Raw genomic sequence first — 18,278 nt, forward strand, 5'->3', positions numbered from 1 at the left:
TTAATTTCTCTGCTATATTTATATATTTATTTATAAACACATTCTATCTCTTTAACCAAGAACTATTGTTACAATCATGACTGAAAACAAAAACAGCATTCAATCATCGTCCTTCAGTCCCTCAGCTATAATTAAATGATACTAAAATCACCAGTAGGTGGTGTCAAATCATTGTCTAAACGAATTAGTCATTGAATCATTCAATCAAACAAATCATTCAAAATGGCTGATTCATTTAGGGACAAAGCCAAAGTGAGTGAGTCATTAGGTGCGTCCCAATTTGCGTACTATTCTACGCTGTTTTGTAGTAAATAGTGTGAGCAGTGTGTTCACACTGAAAATTCCAAAAAGAATAAGTGCACTTTAAACACCCGGATGATACACATAATTAACCGAAAAAAATGAAGTGTGGAATGTTGGACACTTCATGCACTCAACTGTCACAGCTTTAATTACGTAGCGGAGGGGGAGGGGCGTCAGACTCCGATGTTGGACGACAAAATAACTGTAAAAATTTAAGCCCGGGATACACTGCACGATTTTTGGCTGTCCCAGACGAAAGATTGCCATCGTGAAACAATCGTGGCGATTTCTGTAATCGTGGCTTTTAATCGGTGGTCCTTTGTCATACAGTGAGAGAGGTTCAAAGATGGCCGGTCTTGCGACCAAAGATAGCCTAGGATAGTTTTCTGACAGTGTCAGAAATTCAGCATGATCATCGCAGTGTGTTTGCTGCTACGACCAACGTCTAGTGACCAGCCAATAAAAATGCCACATGAAATCAAAGCAACATGGCGCTAAAACTTAAAACTGCTCACCTCATGCTCTTTTCTCGCTGCTTCCTTTATATTTTCAGCACACATAAAATCTACAACTGCCAAAGTGTGATTCAACATGGTCTTTTTGTTAACCACTAGCGCATGCTGATGACGTTTTATTCTTCTATAGAAACTTTCATCGTAGCCTACGACAGGTGTCATCATCATACAGTTTACATGCATGTCATGCCCGAGTTCAATGGATCCATGTCGCACAGTGTGATTTGTAATGATCTTAAAGGATTGCAAAAATCGTGCAGTGTATCCCAGGCTTTAAGTACATATTGCATAAGTGCACAGTGTATAGTGCGTAATTTGGGACACAAATGTTGAGTCATTCATTAGAACGATTTGTTCAAAAACGCGGATTCATAACAAAACTGCGTTGCTCGGAGACGCGCAATGGCTCTACTGTTTGGAAATATTTTCATAGGCAAAATAGAGGAAAATCAGACAATATTGTGTCTAAAATGTAAATCACCTAATAGCCAATTAACTTATTGTTTATTGAATTGTTGTATAAAATCAATATCACATTTGCAAATGTGCTGATATTCAGGAAAACTGCACTTTGCTCGTGTGATATTGTTTATAAATATTAAAAACAAGGAATTGTATGAAGACTTTTTTTTTGCACCATCTCTTGGTATTTGGAAGCATTTTTATTCATTTTGGTGGCATTTTTACCCCAAGCCCTATTAATTTCCACCTCTGGTGTGTATGCGCTGCAATGATGGCTGGGATGGGACTCTTTTTTGAAGAGGGTTGCCAGGTTTTCACAAAAATACCCACCCAATTGCTACTCAAAACTAGCCCAATTGTGTTTCGGGGGGGTCGTCCAGTAAAAATTGCACCCCCAGGGGGTAAAATCCGCGTTTTTGCCGGGGTTCACCTGGTAAAATTTGTATTCCAGGGGCTAAATATCATGTTATTTGGGTTCGCTTCAAACCGCAGCAACAATGTTAAAGTAGCCCACTTCCGCTGGAAAACCCCAGATTGGCAACACCGACGGAAGCCCCTTCTGTTGCAAGTGAAACGGCTGAAACATAGCAAAGGCCGCTACTGCTGGTGACTTCCACCGAAACATTTCTGAAGACGATAACGATTATCCAGTTTACATTTTCTGCTTTTTATAATGATTTAGCTAGCGGAAGAACACGTCAGATGCGCTCTGACCGACATGCGTCGACTTCATTCTTGCCTTCGTGAACTTTGTCGTCAATGTAGCCTAGCTAATACGGACTTCATTTGTGTGTGTCTCTCTCTTGGTTTAAGGGTTAAAGGCGTCTTGATAACCCTAGTCTAGCTGCTACGCTTCCATTTGCGAACTCTTCCTCTGAAAACTGAATGGCCTTTTGCTTCCTCTCCGTGCCTCCTTCCTCTTTAAAATCCCTCCGGTCGGCTTCTCGTAGGTTGTAGCGATCCATCGCACAGCAGAATTGAGCGTGCGTTCGAACGCTCTACTGCTCAAATAGGCGGAAAAAATATGTTGTGTTTCGCCATCACATTCCACTGGAAATTTCGTACATGCAATTGTGCAATATGACAGGACGTGATACGGCCGCATCATAGAAAATAATAAAAGCCATTCAGCCTGGTCTGATCTCGATGACGCACAGGCCCTGCTGCTGCTGTCTACATGCACTGAAGTACACTAAACAGCAGAAACATACTCTACACAAGTGCACTGCGTCCACGCGGAGACATTTCAGCATTCACGTACTTGTGTCGAAGTATGTTTCTGGCCTAATTTAATGATGTTTTGTCATGTGTATGTCGGAAAAGTAAAGATAAACACTTGTTTTGAACTTATCACAGGCGACAACGTGTGCTGTACATGTCTAAATGTTGTAAAGTGTTGCCTGTTGAGTTAAAACATTATTTTTTTCATTGTCAGATGTGTATGCAGACGTCTCCTCATGTGTTTGTGTAGATATCTTGTATTTACTGACATTCATTTCTGTCTATAGGTGTTTATTTTGGCTGGTTGTGTGATTTTTTTGAGGGGTGTTATTTGAACTAACGAGGATTTTGTGTAGTTTATTTTCACGGTTCTGAACAAATTCAGTTCATGAGAGGAATGGATTTAATTTAAAGTTATGCATCTCCTGGTCTGAACTGTCTATTTGAACTTGTGTTTTTCATATTAATTTCTGAACAAATTCAAGTGGCCTATCTGAAACATACCACACAAACAAATGAAACGTGATTTCTTGTTAATAAATACACCCGTGCATGTGCATATTGAGACTTTGTGTTGCAGTGATTTGTCTGTCGTGCTTTCGCCATGAGTTTATTTCTTGGTTTTGAAAGATGAATGTATCATTATTGTGAGTGTGTGACGTCGTTCTGAAATGGGTTGTGATTGGTTGTGGATCTGGCATGCCAACGACACGTCTGCTGTCAAGTGTCTGTGACGTCACTGGCCAGATTTCTCTGATGTATCTGATTTTCTTTTGAAAAGAAAGAGAAAAGTGCCATGTACAGTGTGAACGGAACTGAAGTGGATCCAGATGAACTGCTATTAAAGAGTTTCATTATAAGACTCTGCCGAGTGTCTGCTTATTTTTTCCTTTAAACAGACCCAAAATTAAGGGAAAATTTGGTCCAGTGTTTTAACCTCAACTTTATGAAGTGACGCGAGTGCTTTGCGCCAAATTCCAGTCACGTAGCTGTCAATGGAAGGACAGAAAGCTCTCAGATTTCATAAAAAATATCTTAATTTGTGTTCGGAAGATCAACGAAAGTCTTACAGGTGTGGAACGACATGAGGGTGAGTAATTAATGACACAAATTTCATTTTTGGGTGAACTGTCCCTTTAATGGCAGTACAAACTGACTGCGATTATTTTTACTGTTGACGTTATATTCAGTTGTAATATATGAATGTAAGTGAGAAGAAGAAAAAACACTTACAAATATCAATGTGATGTGAAGGACATTGGTTATGCTCATCTTTGCTCACTCACTTGAAGACATCTTGAGTAAAACAGCTCTATACTTAAAGGTGCACAATGTAATATTTTATGTCCGCTAGAGGCCTATTCAAAACAAAGGCGTAGCTTGATGACGCCAAGTTTGAGTGCGGAATCTTGGGACATGTGGTCTCCATCTCAACGGTTGGTGGAAAAGAATCGGAATAGGACTCGGGAAGAAATCATGTTCATGGATGCGATTATTAACATTACTGTAGTATGAAGCAGAGCAGGAGCGAGTGTTGTGGAGCTGAACGAGGAGCGATTGATCAACACACGCCTCACGAGCAGCGGGACTTTTATTATGTCACAGTCGCCGGCGCCGCTTCCGCGTTTCCGGTCATGAGTATGAGGTAACAGCTCTGTTTATCATATTAGATCATTTGAGTGTGTTGAAAATTATATAACGGTACTCTGTGCATTCGCTCACTTGTTTGAGACACACTGCAGTAAGATAGATCGATTTTAGAATATCATATTAAATATTGGATGGCTTGTGTTGATAAATGGCATGCAATTAATTTTAAAACGTATTGTATGATGGAGAAAATGCTGTATTACTGTTACTAAAAATAAAGCTGCATCTGATTATACTATGTTAGCTACTTGACAAAATAGTGTTTTTCTCTGAGGCATGGTAAAGCATGTTACTCGCAAAAAAGAAAAAAAAGAAAATTAGATTTAAACAATAAGACTAAACGTGTTGAGCTATATAACAACAATTAGTTTTCTGTCTATAAATGTAACCAAACAGTTGTTCCCTTGTTTATTAAACATGTAATATTTTAAAGTGTTTTTGATGTTTCCATGGTTTCTACAAAATAAAACCGGAAACCGAGGGTAACGCGGGTATGGCGCCATTGACAGGCGACTCCTCACACGTCCCGGAGCCTTGGTTAAAATTGCAATTTTCTCACGATTTACAAATAGTTGGAAACATTTGGGATATTGTAAGTACTCAAGTGAACAAAATATAAAACACTGGCCTAGTGGTTTTTGGATATTTTACTGCAAAATTCTTACATATTGCACCTTTAACGAAGCATATACATAAGATCTGAACCGGAAATGATGCAACCTTCTTAAGAGACTTTATTAAATATATATATATATATTTTGTTTCTATTTGCGCAAAGAGCAAAAGAAAAACTCCACAATAATGTTTTCACAAATTTCAAAAAGAGGAAAAAAATAGAGAGCGATTGATAACGGCAGTCAATATGTCATTTTTACCGTCACTCATACAGCAGCGTTAACTAGTTTTTTTTTTTTTGTTGTTGTTGTTTTTGTAATTTGATGCAAATGTAATATAATACTAAGTATAGTGTTATAAATGTACATACATTTAAAAAAAACAATTAAAATATAAAAAACTGCAGCATCATCACAGTCTGTGAAAAGGGTCTTTTGTGACCTCTAGTGGCGAACGTGAGTGCATTAAAATTATCTTGTGGTGGTACTGTTAATGTAAACATATTATTATATAAATATATTATTGTTGTTATTATTATAATATAATTACAATATATACGAATTGGATAAGTTATTATTAATAATAATTGTTTTATGATATTATTATAAAATATTATTAAAATAAATCATATATAATGTTAGTAATATATAACGAAATTTGTAATTATCATTTGTAAAAGATGTGTAAATAACTGAAAATATTGGATGGATTAGACGCTTCGACACAAGATGGCGCGCGAGCTCCAAACATCCCATATTGCGTCAGTGCCGATACAAGAACTATACTCCTCAGGTCCAGAACTTTTATTGGACCAGGACTGTGTATTTTGATACGTGGTGTGTGATTCGGGAATGACATGCAGCTTTAAATCGGTTTGTCTCTGACTGACTCAAGGACAGTTTAATCCTGCTGGAATGCGCGAGTGAAACTAGATCCTCACCAGCCCGTCTCTTTTCACCCTCACTGTCTTTGAATGTATCCCTGCTGAAAAACAGTTCACATCATGCTCAAGGTGCAGTAGCCTATCATTATGAATTATAAAAAGCTATTAATACTACTGAAACAATTCTCACTCTGTTTGGCTTGAGCTGTGGAAAAGCTTGAAATTGTGAGTGCTGTTGCTTATAATGCTTGCAAGTGTAAAACACTGCTGATACGAGATCATCTGAACTACAACTAAAATGGAAAAGTACACATACTGCTGAACAGCTGTTTCAAATCATGTGTGAACTGACCAAACAGCAGGACTGCAAATATCTGCTTTGTAATGTTTCAAAATTATTGCATGCTGTGTAAACTTGACAGAGCTGTATACTGAAGTCTTGTGTGTGCTTGTATGTGCCAGAAAGTCATATTTACATAATCATACTGTATGCATTCTGATAAGGATTATTGCTTTTACTTCTGGGAAAGAAGATATTCAAAACATCACATTTGAATTGAATTATTTGCATCATGAGTACATATTAAATTGCACATATCATGTGAGCTAAAACTATGTAGGATAAAAATGCACACTTTCTTAGTAAAGCAACTACAACTACGTGACTCTCAACTGCACAGATACATATTCTACAAACCCACCATCAATAGCAGTTTCTGTATTTCAAAGTAGTGCTGATCTTCATTCATACAGGCCATGAACTCAGATCAGATCGCCTCTCCCTCCTGTAATTACTCTCAAGGGGGAACAGAAGAGAAAGAAAAACAGCACATCTGTGCAATTATCCGTCATATCAGCGGTCTCAGAGAACATTAAACATCCAGCCGATCCCTGAGGTTAAACCACCAGTCAGCTGCTGCGTTCAGAGACCACTAACAGAAGGAACTCCTGCTGCTGCTTCACTTGTGATTCAGTTTAAAGACAGTTTGTAGCTTGCAGTTAAACTGGTAATATGCTTTTGCAGTGCAGGAATGCCACAGTTTGCTGGTTAATAATTAAAGATGCATAGTCTGTCTCCTTCAGGGGGACAAATAGGGCAACCACATAGCAACTCCCTGGCAACCTTCCTGTCCACCTTCCTGTCCTAGCAGCTACAAAGCAATGCCCTGGCAATTACCTAGAGCAGTATAGCAACCACATAGCAACTCCCTGGCAACCACCCAGAACACCTTAGCAATCACATAGCAACTCCACTCCCTGGCAACCTCCCTGCCCTTGCAACCACATAGCAACTCCCTGACAACCTCCCTGTCCTAGCAACTACATAGCAATGCCCTGGCACAACTGATATTGTTAACAGTGATCTTAACAAACCTCTAACTTTTTAAAGACAGTAAGAAACCACGTAGCAACTACCTGGCAACCATCTAGAACATCCAAGCAACCACATAGCAACTACCTGCCCTAGTAACTGCATAGCATCTCCCTGGCAACCACCTAGATCACCCTAACAACCATACAGCAAATCCCTGGCAACCTCCCTGCCCTAGTGACCACATAGCAACTGCATGGCAACCTCCCTGCTCTAGCAACCACATAGCAACTCCCTGTCAACCACCTAGAATACCTTAGCAAACACATAGCAACTCCCTGCCCTAGCGACTGCATAGCATCTCCTTGACAGCCGCCTAGATCAACCTAACAACCATTTAGCAAATCTCTGGCAACTCCCTGGCAACCACCCAGAACACCCTAGCAACCGCATAGCAACTCCCTGCCCTAGCAACTGCATAGCATCTCCCTGGCAACCACCTATATCCCCCTAACAACCATACAGCAAATCCCTGGCAACCTCCCTGCCCTAGCAACCACATAACAACTCCCTGGTAACCTCCTTTTCCTAGCAACTACAAAGCAATTCACAGGCAATAACCTAGAGCAGTATAGCAACCACATAGTAACTCCCTGTCAACCACCCAGAACACCCTAGCAACCACATAGCAACTCTCTGCTCTTGCAACTGCAAAGCATCTCAATGGCATCCACCCAGAACACCCTAGCAACCACATAGCAACTCCCTGCCCTAGCAACTGAATAGCATCTTCCTGACAACCACCTAGATCACCCTAACAACCATATAGCAAATTCCTGGCAACCTCCCTACCCTAGCAACCACATAGCAACTCCCTGGCAACCTCCTTGTCCTAGCATTTACATAGCAATGCCCTGGCAATCACCAAGAGCAGTATAGCAACTCCCTGGCAACCACTCAGAACACCCTAGCAGCCACATAGCAACTCTCTGCCCTTGCAACTGAATAGCATCTTCCTGACAACCACCTAGATCACCCTAACAACCATATAGCAAATTCCTGGCAACCTCCCTACCCTAGCAACCACATAGCAACTCCCTGGCAACCTCCTTGTCCTAGCATTTACATAGCAATGCCCTGGCAATCACCAAGAGCAGTATAGCAACTCCCTGGCAACCACTCAGAACACCCTAGCAGCCACATAGCAACTCCCTGCCCTAACACCTGAATAGCATCTCTCTGGCAACAACCTGGCAACCTCCCTGTCCTAGCAACCACAAAGCAACTCCCTGGCATTTCCTGTCCTAGCAACTACATAGCAAGTCTATAGCAAGTCTAGTTGACATGAATTAGGATTCCTGTATATCTATACAGGGCAGATCTGATCAGACATTGTCCCTCTTACTCAGAGATGCCTCACATTCCCAGGCCTTACTTGACACACTGAATTCAGCACATGCATGTTTACGCTCAGTGACTTCATTCTTCATGTGTACAGCAGCATTACACACAGCACTCAGAGCGTGACGTACAGGGTCACACGCAACACGTTATCTGTGTTACGCCGCCCAATTACAGAGCAATTCACTGTCAGATCAGCTGATTTATGAGCACGGCTCTGTGTGTAAATGCTGCTGGTTTGCCACTGTTATCTGCGAAAGGAGCGTCATTACATCAGATCTCTCTTTTTAAAATTCTTCCAGATCGGGTGAAGAGGGTGTAACAGATAAAGCAGCTTAAAGAGTCATTCTGCGAAAACAAGACTTGAAAACATATGGAAAGTGTTTGCATGGTTCATCAATGTTAAATATCTAGCGGCGCTGACCACAGGATCTCACAACTTGGCCAAAAATAAAAGCATGAAACTAGTGCACACAAGCACTATATTCAAATGTGAATAATAATGTGAATAATGAATGCAGAATGTTTCTTTTGCCTGATAATGTGGAGGAAAAAGACAACACTTGCTCTGTTCTCCTGTTTTGGATTCACTCCTCCATGGGCTGAAAATGTCACATAACCTTTGACCTCTTGACAATGGGCCTTTCATTTCTTTCTTGCAGCTTGCTTGTGCCGAGAGAAATGTTTCTTTTTCAGGTTTCTTATAAACATCCACTGTAATGTCAAGGCCCATAACTTGAGACACAGAGCCCATAAACGGAAAACTCCTGTCCAGGATTAAAGCAAATCTAGGTTCCAGTGTAACACGTATCCTCACATACTGAGGTTATGCTTGTTATGTAAACACAATGACTCTACAGGTGCAATAAATATATTCGACTCTATATTCTCAATAACGCCATATATCTATGTTTAACAGGACTTGGCTTTTCAAATATAAATCTTATAACTGTAATAAGTCAAGGGGCTTCTGATTCAAAGGCAGCAGTTTACACACATTTGAGTTTAAGAATCATTTCATATTTCAGTTTGACACGTGGTCATAAAACATCCCGGTTTGATAAGACAATATTGTCCGTGAAGGATCTTTTTCCAGCTCAGGTAAATCCTGTTTTTCCTCTTTTTCCAGGTAAATACTGTCAGCTTCAGTAACTTCTCAGTCAGTAGTTAAAGTCCAGTCAAGAGTTAAAAAAAACTTATTTAAATAGATAATTTTATTACAGAACTGACTAGAATACTTTATTATGATAAAATATATATTTTAAAATATTTGTAAAATATATTTGTTTGTTCCAGAAAGGAACAAGTGTGTTTAAGTAGATTTTTCAGAGCCACTTTCTGCAGGTTGCATAGTTACACCAGTAGGTGGTGACAAGTGACTGTATTATCGAATCATTTAGTGACCCGATTCGTGCAACAGTACTGATTCATTTGTCTTTATGAGTGAGGGTGTGTCTGAAATTGCCCCTATACCCTTAAATAGGGCCAGGGACAGCCATTTGTAGGGGTGTCCGAAACCATAGTGGACGTTATCGAGTGCACTCATTCAATCCCACAATGCACCGCAATAACGAGTGTATAATCGATGTACGCTTAACATCTGAAGAACACCCATAATGCACTGTGAGAGTAGTGGGTCGAATGAATTCCAATGTCTGACCAGAAGATGGCACCCGCAGCTGAATCATCTATCCATTTTCCAAATCGCTAGTCCAATGTGGCTACAGTGTAATATCATACAGGTATAAAATCCTTTTTAATTGATTATTAAATTGTTTAATTAAGGTTTATACATAGTTTCCGTGACAGAGTTCAAGATAAAATCTTTTCATTACTACTGGAGCTGCCGGTATGCTGAGTTTCAAATGATTATTAAACTGTAAGTACAAACTATACAAATGTGGCAGCCCTTCCGGTGCAGTGTCCGAATTTACTCACTCGTTTTCATTCACTCCCTCAAGTCAACTATATTAGAAGACTAATGAAGGGAATAGTGAATGAGGGTATAGGGGGTGATTTCGGACACAGCATGAGTCATTGAATCATTTAATTAAAAAACACGGATTCTTTCAGTAATGAAACAAGTGACTGCCTTTTTGAATGAGTCATTGAATCATTCACTCAACCAATTTGGGTAAAAACACTGGCTGCATCTGAAAGCTTAGGCAGCTGACTTGTTGCCTCACTGCCCTAACAGGCAATGGCTTTGTACAAAGGCACCTCATGAAACTGATTTCGGACAGACTTCTAAGGCAGCATAATGGTTTAATCATCTACAGCAAAATAGCGTAAGTTTAGGTGAAAACTAAGCGAATGTTTAAGTGCTACAGTAGTAATTTCTCACTAGAAATGGCATCAAAGGTGGAAAACAATGGTCAAAAACATTTACACATAAAATGACCACTAACTGCAACTTTCAGACACCATCTTTATATTTTTAGCTCAACAACCGTCACAGAATGAAAAGCACAGTACTGTGAGATATCAAAGGCAGCAAAGGGTATATCCATGCTGCCTTCAAAAAACGATCAGATGAAGGCATATCGTGAAGCTAACTTTGGATTCGGACGTGCCTTGATGCCATCCTACTTTGTAATGCGTCCTCCGAAAGTGCATTTTTTAAGTTTTCGGATGCAGCCACTGAATCATTCACGAGCGAAACGCCACTATCCACTGCTGTTGTGTGATGTTCGGTTTAATCATTCCAACAACTTCTCAGAAGCTGCCCAAGCTGTTGTTAAAGTGTTAGTTCACCCAAAAATAAAAATAATGTCATTTATTACTCACCCTCATGTCATTCCACACCCATAAGACCTTCGTTAATCTTTGGAACGCAAATTAAGATATTTTTGTTGAAATCCGATGACTCCTTGAGGCCTGCATAGCCAGCAATGACATTTCCTCTCTCGAGATCCAAAAAGGTACTAAAAACATATTTAAATCAGTTCATGTGAGTACAGTGGTTCGATATTAATATTATAAAGCGACGAGAATATTTTTGGTGCGCCAAAAAAACAAAATAACGACTTACATAGTGATGCCGATTTCAAAACAATGCTTCAGGAAGATTCGGAGCATTACGAATCAGCGTGTTGAATCAGCGGTTCGGAGCGCCAAAGTCACGTGATTTCAGCAGTTTGGCGGTTTGACACGCGACTCGATTCGATACGCTGATTCATTATGCTCCGAAGCTTCCTGAAGCAGTGTTTTGAAATCAGCCATCACTAAATAAGTCATTATTTTGGTGCACCACAAATATTCTCGTCGCTTTATAATATTAATATTGAACCACTGTACTCACATGAACTGATTTAAATATGTTTTTAGTACATTAATGGATCTTGAGAGAGAAAATGTCATTGCTGGCTATGCAGGCCTCACTGAGCCATTGGATTTCAACAAAAATATCTTAATTTGTGTTCTGAAGATTAATGAAGGTCTTACGGGTGTGAAACGGCATGAGAGTGAGTAATAAATGACAGAATTTTCATTTTTCTGTGAGCTAACCCTTTAAGTTCTAACATTGTATGTTATTTAACGTAGCCTATATATATATATTTTTTTTTATTATTAAATATGTATTACTATTTTTTGTTATATCATATGATTTCTTGTATCCTTTAGTAAAGTTGTCATAAAAATAATTTATTTTTTCTAAAAATTGAAATTCCAATTATTGAACCAAATCTGTATTAAAATAAAATATTTATCAAATTAAAAAAAAATATATATAAAACAAAACTTTTGTAAGACGTTTGTAAGCGTCTGAGGATAGTTGCGCGCTTGCTCGCTCTCGCTCTCTCTCTCTCTCTCTCTCTCTCTCTCTCTCTCTCTCACACACACACACACACACACAAACATTGCTGAGAGGCAGAAACGCGTCAGGTCACGGCATCAGCTCTCAGAAACTCTTTAATCTTTAAACGTTTAACCCGCGCGCGGAGGACCGGAACCTTCTCGCCGCCCGGGTGAGTGTCTGTACGGGATTCATTCTCTGTGTGTTCGGGTTTGGAGGATTGTTGTTCTCCGGTTTCTATGGACTCTGGTCTCGAGAGGTTTTAGGACTTTGAGCTGCACTTGTTCCTCCGCGGCTGGATCATTTACAGCAGGTTTCTTCCTCCTCTATACCACAATACACTTCACTTTGACCGTCCAGAGCTGTTTGTTCGCGTTTAGTGGCGGGTTCATTTAGTGTTTCTTTGAGTTTTGTTCAAAAACAACCGAACAAAAGGAAAGTATTTGCTCTTTTTGAAAATATCAGATGCTCATTGGCTGACAGCGACTATGTCGTCTTTTGTCGTTCTCTTGTAACTGTTTGCATAAGTTAATTCAAACTGGGTTAACCTGCGCGTTGGGTACTGTTTGGTTTAGTTGTGTTTTTTTTTGTTTTTATGTTAGTCTGGCATTTTAGGGTCATGTTGAGGTCTGCAGTCAAACTCGCATAAATTATCCCAGACTTTTCATCTAAACAACAAAAGAGTCTTGTAGCTCAAACGAGACCTCATCAGATTTTTTTTTTCTTTGTGCATTTTTACTTCAGAACCAGCAAACTTCTATGTAAGCAAATCAATGTATGCAATGCACTTGAGCATCAACATTTTGAACATCAAAATTTAGGTTAAAAGTTTATATAAATGTATGTTGTTTTGTAATTTAATTTAAATGGTCATGTGTTTTGACATGCATTAACATAAAAGTAATATAAGTAAATATTACATGCAGTCTCTCAATCAATGCATGCAGTTCAAACATGTTTAAAATGAAACTATAGCATGTCAGTGCCACATGATGACTATCTGCATTTTTCAACACAGTTCATGCATCTTTGTCAGTTTGTTTCTGTCACTTGTGCTTGTTTAAACTGCATAAAATGTTTGGACTGGAGAAAGAGTGTCCCTTTCGTGTCTCAGAGCAGGTGTCTAAAATAGAAGCAGGTAAAAGTGGCTGTTAAGTGGAAGAATATAGCCTGCTGTGAACTGTTGGCTGTCAGCGGAGGGTTATCATTAAATGCCTTTGTGTCCATGACCTCTTGACCCCTGAAATGATAGAATTTATTCTTAGCTTCAGGGACTACTTGGTCTTTTGCTGCAAAATGTGTTGAGACTGAAATGCTTTTGCAAATTTGTAACATGATAATGTTATTATCGTGACTTTTTCTGTTTTTAAGTGCTAATCGGGTCCCCGGTGCATCTACCAACCTAGAAAACATGAAAAGGGACGACCCGGTAACTTTGTTTTGGCAAGCCTTTCTCTGCAACGAGCCACTCAGATTTCGCTCCCCTTGTGATGTAGGAAGTGGATCTTATTGAAATATTACTGCCCCTTAATCTGCACATTTCCACCCACGGCGCCACCATTTTGTTATCGCAAGCGACAACGTTGACCAGTTCATGGCAAAAGTTCGATCAATGCATGATAACTGTTCTGTCATTGGCTGCACAGACGAACACTGAACACTATTTAGAGTCTTGTTAGCTTGGATAGCCTGCAAGTTGAACCTGGCAAGCTTGTCCGAGTGATATTTTGGAAAAAAAAAATATTAGACCATTCACAGCATTTGATAGCAATTATAAACGTTGGTGTGGTGTGTATGACTCTGTTTGGCAAACAGGTTCGCCATGTATAATGGGCGTCCATACGGGTTTTGCACAAAAGATTAACGTGACGGCACATGCTAGCAATGTTCCCTCTAATTTTTTTTCTTGATGAGCAAAACTTTTCTCTGTTGAGGTCACCTGAGCAAAAACATACTTTATATCAGACCTGTACAATGAACGTAAACACACACAAAAAAATGGTTTTATCATGCAACTGTAACAATTAACTTTAATGTGCCGTTTCTATTTTATTTGACCCTTGATGTAACTTAGTGATATATTAAATAATGTTTGAAAACAAGCAGTTCAGTCACTAAATTAAGCATTTAGGTTAATTTTAGGTTACTTGAGATTTTTTCACATTGCTGTATTAACTGTACCAGTCTTTACCAAGTAATTCTATTAAAAAATAATTTCTGTCCTCCTGCAGGACAGTTCAGTTCTTTATAATAATATAATATGAGCAGTTACAATGATGGTTTGGGACAACCATAATGTGTTTTTGTACAGTCAGTTATTAGCAACAGTGTTAAACCATCAAAATTATGTTTATTGCTTATGAATTTCCCAAATTTTATATACCAGGAGATTTCAAGATTTTTCATGGCAAGGAGCCCTAAACAATCCCCTTGTGAGATCAATTTTTTATTAGGCTTACATTATAATATATAATAAAATATAATATAATATTTAAGCATTTAAACTGATATACAGTATTATGTACAATGTAAGGCTGAACACCGTTACTGACAATCCTCATTTTGGCTGCGTGAGATTCTCCAGCTTTGTTGTTGTTGAGCTGTTAAAGCTCCGCCCTCTTCTGGAAAGGGGGCGGGGAACAGCAGCTCATTTGCATTTAAAGGGACAAACACAAAAACGGTGTGTTTTTGCTCACACCCAAATAGAGGCAAATTTGGCAAGCTATAATAAATGATCTGTGGGGGATTTTGAGCTGAAACTTCACAAACACATTCTGGGGACACCAGAGACTTATATTACTTCTTGTGAAAGGGGCATTATAGGTGTCCTTTAAGTTTAGCTTAAAGTTACTACTTTTTGCTACTAAAGTTTAGTTACTACTACTTGTATGTGTGTTTTTGCATTTATTAATTCAGCAGTATTTATAATTGGGTGCATTTTCTACAGCATTTAATTGGATTAATTGACAGAATTATCAATTTTGTTGGATATATAAGTATCTCTAATTTTATATATACAGTATATACCATCGCAGCTGTTTGATTGTTTATATCATCACAGAATGCCCAGCTCTAATCTGCTAAATGCAACTATAAAGCATGGAGATATTATAAGCATTAACATCAGGATTTTCTGTTAAGCTGCTTTGAAACAATGCCATGTCATGAGATCATGTGACTACAATGTAGCATATTATTATTTGAAATGCCTGTGTGCTGTTTCACATACTACATTTTAAAAATAGTAGGCAGTAGTGCAGTAAGCTAGTAGTTTATTCTGAATATAGCCTTGATCTTTATATGTGCTGTAATAATTAGAGCAGATGCCATTACTCGCCTCCCCCCCGATGGGTTCATTGATGTTAAATTAGTCCCTCGGGACATTTTTAATGAGGAAATGATCCTACGAGTGGGTCGTATACCGTATGTTCATCTAAACATGGTTTATGTCGATAACACAGGCAGACAATGACCCGCCTTCATTGAACATGATAGAATCATGTAACCCAGATGAGTTGGCACCGGGTCAGACGGGTACCCAATATCCCTGTGAACCGAACACCAGCGGCCAGTCAATAAACAGAACCGGCCTTTCAGAACAAAACCTTTGACATTCAGACCTATTTACTGACTGAATTGCTTTAAAGGGATAGTTCACCTGAAACGTTTTGTTTTCAATGGTGAATTTTCATTTTTGGGTGAACGTACCCTTTAATTATTTAAATTTGAACATCCTGATTTAAAATCAGTGCAGCGATTGAACACCTTTAGACATGAACTGAAGCGATAGCAGGGGTCTCTCATTAGTTCTGACCTCTTTCTACAAGCTAGTGAAAAGCGACCTGATCTAAACCCTACATTGATGCCCTAACCGCTCTCTGACCCTGTTTTAATGCTCCGTCCACATTGTGGATGCTGGAAAAGGCTCGTCCACGGCATATAATGTTCCTTCGCTCTAAGAAACCGCACAAAAGTGGCACTCTTGAGTTTGTGAGCCGAACACAGTCGTGCTTTGTGTCCCTCTGCCAACATCCCTCCATCTCCCAGAGGAGTGTGGAGAGAAGGATCTGGACAGATAGGAGAACGCCCTTATTCTGTTACCTTTCTGGATACTAATTACCCCTCTAATCTGACCACAGGCTAGTTTATGTTGCCCCCAACACCTGCACAGGTCTCAGATCAGTCGCAGGGTTTCTTCAGATAGCTGCTGTTAATAGTTCCTTTCTTGAAAACACACAGTGATAAGCAATGCTTGGTAATCGATAACAGGACTGAATAATAATGATGCCCCGAGGCCGGTGAGAGCGTTACGGTCCAGTTGACAGGCCGGTGCTGTGTTGTTAATGCATCTTACCTTATTTGTCATGCTCATGCAATTTTATGCCTTGCAAACAAGTTTTTTGTAATGCATTGAGTGTTGTTGTTGGAAGAAGTGCTATTTTAGTATTATTTATATTAGTATTTTTAATAGTGTTGTCAAAAGTACCGACTTCAATGCCAAGTCAATATTGAAATTTTAAAAATGTGACTCTTTGAGTGCTGTTGAGCGGATTCGTAAACACCTCTGATTGGCCACTGTGTTCATGTGCTCATCAGATATGTCTGTGATTGGCTCCAATGATCAACGCTTCAAAATGTTGTAAATATACATCAATGACGCTGTCGCTGTTCACTGAGCGCTTACACAGATACACACGGGAGTGTTTGAAGGAAGGCATCTATTTGCAGACCGGTCCCTTTTTCAAAATGCTTTCAAATTGAAACGCTCCCGTGCGTTGATCATTGTAGCCAATCACAGACATATCTGTTGAGCACGTGAACACAATGGCCAATCAGAGGTGTCGACGAATCCACTTAACAACGCTTAAAGCATCACTTTTTTAAAATTTGAGCACCAACTTTGTATCGAAGTCGGTAATTTTGAACTGTATTTATTTTTTATATTTTCAGGTTTCAAATTTAATTTTAGATTAAGTTTATTTTTTTTATTTTTTGTATTAGCTTTAATTTATTTTTAATTTCAGCTTTATTGATGTTTTAGTAATTTTAGTATTTCAACTTAGACTTTTATTTATATATTTATGTATAACTTGCAGCTATTATTACAAAAAAAAGTTTACTTTAAAAAAAATACTGTTGTGTTTACAGAAAAAAACTGATATAGATGTGGTTGCCAGAATAATTCAGTAAAAATACAGTAAAAATGTAAACTTATTTACAGAACCTGTACATTTTACAGTTTAAAACTGCAATGTATAAAGAAAAGCTTTAAACCTTTAAATCCAACAGCAAATATGAAACCAAAAACTAAGAAGAAACATAATTAATAAAATTAAAAATCATCAGATGTGAAGTGACACATACAGGAATTCAGTACATGGCTTTTCACTGTAAATTATAAGATGATTTGTTCTTTTTACTTCAAAAAATGGTATATTTAACAGTATTTTACTGTAAAATTACACAAAATGTAAGGTTATTCTCTGTATATATGGTACGCTTACTGTTAACCAATTAGCCATCACATTTTCAGTCTTTTACAGTTAAAAATTAAATATTCTGTACTGTATAAAAAGCCTTCTACTGTCTCTAATGCTCACCAAGGCTGCATTTATTAGATTAAAAATACAGTAAAAATGATAATATTGTGAAATATCATTACAATTTAAAAGAACTGTTTTCTATGTGAATATATTTTAAAATGTAATTTATTCCTGTGATCAAAGCTGAATTTTCAGCATCATTACTCCACTTTTTGGTGTCACGTGATCCTTCAGAAATCCTTTTAATATGCTGAACATTTCTTATCATTATCAGTGTTGAAAACAGTTGTGCTGCTTCATATTCTAGTGAAAACCGTAATACATTTTTTCAGGATTTTTGGATGAATAGAAAGTTTAAAAAAAAAAAGCATTTATTTAAAATAGAAATGTTTTGTAACATTATTTACTGTCATGAGCTAATCAGCCATTTGATGAAATATTATGAAGACAATTTTTCCCCCTTAATAACAGCATCCATTTATGAGTCATTCATAATGAATCCAGAAACAGAAGTAAATGGGGTAAATTTGGATTTCAGGTTGACTTCATGGATAGTCAGGTTGTGTCGGGTCATGTG

At 38.4% G+C, this 18,278-nt stretch overlaps 2 protein-coding genes across 8 annotated transcripts in view; both read left to right on the plus strand.

Moving 5' to 3' along the window:
• The window catches only part of LOC125252695 (synaptic vesicle glycoprotein 2C-like), a 66,933-nt gene extending 63,570 nt beyond the window's left edge, over positions 1–3,363 (plus strand). For all 3 annotated transcript variants that reach the window (XM_048166211.1, XM_048166213.1, XM_048166214.1), the window contains one exon: positions 1–3,363. This exon is cut by the window's left edge and continues 796 nt beyond it. The gene's annotated coding sequence lies outside the window, so the exon portion shown is untranslated.
• An 8,810-nt stretch (positions 3,364–12,173) lies between these two features.
• sema4d (sema domain, immunoglobulin domain (Ig), transmembrane domain (TM) and short cytoplasmic domain, (semaphorin) 4D) overlaps positions 12,174–18,278 on the plus strand; it is a 74,548-nt gene continuing 68,443 nt past the window's right edge. For 4 of the 5 annotated variants that reach the window (XM_048165707.1, XM_048165710.1, XM_048165711.1 and 1 more), the window contains exon 1: positions 12,174–12,330. The gene's annotated coding sequence lies outside the window, so the exon portion shown is untranslated. The other variant, XM_048165705.1, reaches the window with a different exon arrangement.

This window comes from Megalobrama amblycephala, linkage group LG18, assembly GCF_018812025.1.
Source record: "Megalobrama amblycephala isolate DHTTF-2021 linkage group LG18, ASM1881202v1, whole genome shotgun sequence".
NCBI classification, from domain to species: Eukaryota; Metazoa; Chordata; class Actinopteri; order Cypriniformes; family Xenocyprididae; genus Megalobrama; species Megalobrama amblycephala.